Source organism: Alosa pseudoharengus, unplaced genomic scaffold, assembly GCF_046254945.1.
Source record: "Alosa pseudoharengus isolate Yale_2024_CS ecotype anadromous, Long Island Sound unplaced genomic scaffold, YU_APseudo_1.1 YU_APseudo_1.1_scf_23, whole genome shotgun sequence".
NCBI classification, from domain to species: Eukaryota; Metazoa; Chordata; class Actinopteri; order Clupeiformes; family Clupeidae; genus Alosa; species Alosa pseudoharengus.
Genome location: NW_027468685.1, coordinates 8,384,172 through 8,386,671, shown reverse-complemented (window position 1 = coordinate 8,386,671; position 2,500 = coordinate 8,384,172). Strand labels below are relative to the sequence as shown.

At 41.6% G+C, this 2,500-nt stretch overlaps 1 protein-coding gene across 1 annotated transcript in view; it reads left to right on the top strand.

Moving 5' to 3' along the window:
* Window positions 1–2,500, top strand: part of chrna11 (cholinergic receptor, nicotinic, alpha 11) — a 59,966-nt gene that overhangs the window by 2,639 nt on the left and 54,827 nt on the right. The window lies entirely within an intron of this gene.

Below are 2,500 nucleotides of genomic sequence, written 5' to 3'. Positions count from 1 at the left end.
AAATACATTCAATATTGCAAACAACTGTATTATATTTTACCACGTCTGCTCGCGGACCACTTGGGATAGCTTGCGGACCATCAGTTGTCCCCGGACCACACTTTGAGAAACACTGCCCTATATAGTGCACCAGTGAATGTGTGGCTATTCGACGCACAGCTTATGACTTGTTTACAGTATTTTTAGCATTAGCAAACAGAGGCTAATCAACAGACTGTCTTGGGGCCGGGAAGCCATTAGCAAACAGAGGCTAATCAACAGACTGTCTTGGGGCCGGGAAGCGATTAGCAAACAGTGTTCCTAGGCTGCTCGTCTAAATGACTTTGCGCCATGGGAGACCAGTGTCGGGGTGTTTTAAAAAAAAATCTGTCTAATTGTGGTACAAAATTGGCAGATGTTTGGGAAATGTGATAGGCCTAATGGTCTGTCAACCTCGTTGTTAGCTTGGCTTCAATTTTACTGTTAGTTTTTTTGTAGCAAATTTTATTAAATAAACCTGGGGGGTAAATGTGACTATGATGAGTTTATTCATAAGTGGGGAAAACAAGCCTCCAAGGAAAACACAAACAATCAAACAAACAAACAAAGCATCACAAGCAAACAGCAAATATAACAAAAGAACAGAACAAATGTCAAGTAGTTACAGCATTCAGTTGGCAATCGTGTGTCACAATTCTTTTTTTTCTCATTTACAGACCAGGAGGGGGTGACGCACAAGCAGAGATCTCTAAGAATGCCATGGAAACAAACGTAAATGTTTGTTTGAGCCAAATGCTTGGCTCAGTTTTCAAAACAACAACCCCAAAGAAACAGACAGACAGGATAGAGCAGTGCAGTGTAGAGAAGAGGCCTTCTATGCATCAAAGCCTCATTGAGGTTTCTGCACTGAAGACCGATTTCTGTCAGTGTTGTCTTTAATAAGGATAAAATGCCTTTATTGTCGCAGCCTGTCATCATAGAGGTGACAGAGACTGCGCTGGATCCATCTCCCCTCTCCTTTGAAAGATGACGCCAGCGCCCCACTCTCATCTCTATCAGTGGCTGCCTCCTTGGGCTAATTTGACGGCTACTGATATAGAGGCATGTTAGCGTCTGTGTTTGTGTTTAGGTAACAAATAGGCCTGAAAACCCTGAGTCAGATGTCACCTTTGTGTGGGTGTGTCTGCGCGCCTCTGATGGATGGCCTCAGTGGATCTTCCCTGTCTGACAACGAGGGAGGACAAACTGTTAGAGCGGTTCAGTAGAGTGGGCCTAATTAGAGATGAATGATGCATCTATTACTGCAACTGCTTAGGAGCCTGGAAGCACCTGACATATTCATATTTGTTTACATAGTAGGCGGAAATTCTGTCAGTAAAAATGCTATTAAGAGTAGTTTGTGTTTAAATCGATTGTATTCACTGCTGCAGGCTGTGTTGTGTTATAGTGTCATTCATTCTTATCAACCTTGATACTTTAAAATAGCTTTACAAATACATTATCCTCAATATATACTGTATATATATGTATGTACAATGTACTGTATGTATATATATATATATTTATATGCTGTCATTCCTATTTCATGCTGTCTGATGTCTTCCTTTGTGGAGTGTCAGATACTTATTACAGTATTTGACTTGAGGTTGATGGTTGAATGTGTGATGTTTTCCTTTGAGGATTGCAAAAGACTTATTTTTTTAGCATTCTTGAAATAAATTCAATCCAGGGTTTTGGACACATGAATGCAATCATGCAAGACTAATTTATTGCCATTGTGTCCCTAGATCATTTGCAGTTCCAGGCCCTACTTGAATTTTCTGAAGAATATTTTTAGCTACAGTCTCCAATGCCAATATCTGTTTGTTGAGGAGGCACAGCCTAATAGTTCTTTGAATTTTGTCCCTAGAACCTTCTGGTGAGGGTTCCTTTGTGACCCCTTAAACTTCAAGGGATTACAAAGGAACCCTCACCAGAAGGTTCTAGGGAGAAAATGCAAATAACTATTAAGGCTATTAAAGCTTAAAGAACCATTACGCAGTAATGTGTGTGTGTGTATGTAGATAAGAGTGTGTTTCCTACACCCATAGCAAAACACCCATAATGTGTTGCTCATTCATCTGTAACATTTTGTTTGACTGGACTTTTTATTTGGTTGAACTGGGCTTTTAACTGTAAACATGTCAGAGCTACATGTAGCTTCTCCTCTATTCTTCCACAATGATTCTCTCATATTCCTCTCCAACTCTGGTCTCTCCCCCCATCCCCTCTGATCTCTCCCCCCATCCCCTCTGGTCTCTCCCCCCATCCCCTCTGGTCACTCCTCCCAGCCTCTCTCTCTGTCCTAAAAGGCCTCCTGTCTTTCTATCCCAACTCCTTTTGTTTGTGATCCTCCTCTCTCCTCATCTCTCCTCTGACTCCTCATTATATTCATTGTGCTTTTTACAAGGGCCTGATTTATATGGCTTTATCCAGGCTATTGCAGAGACATTACGCTGCGTCGTTATCTCTCCGCCCGGGT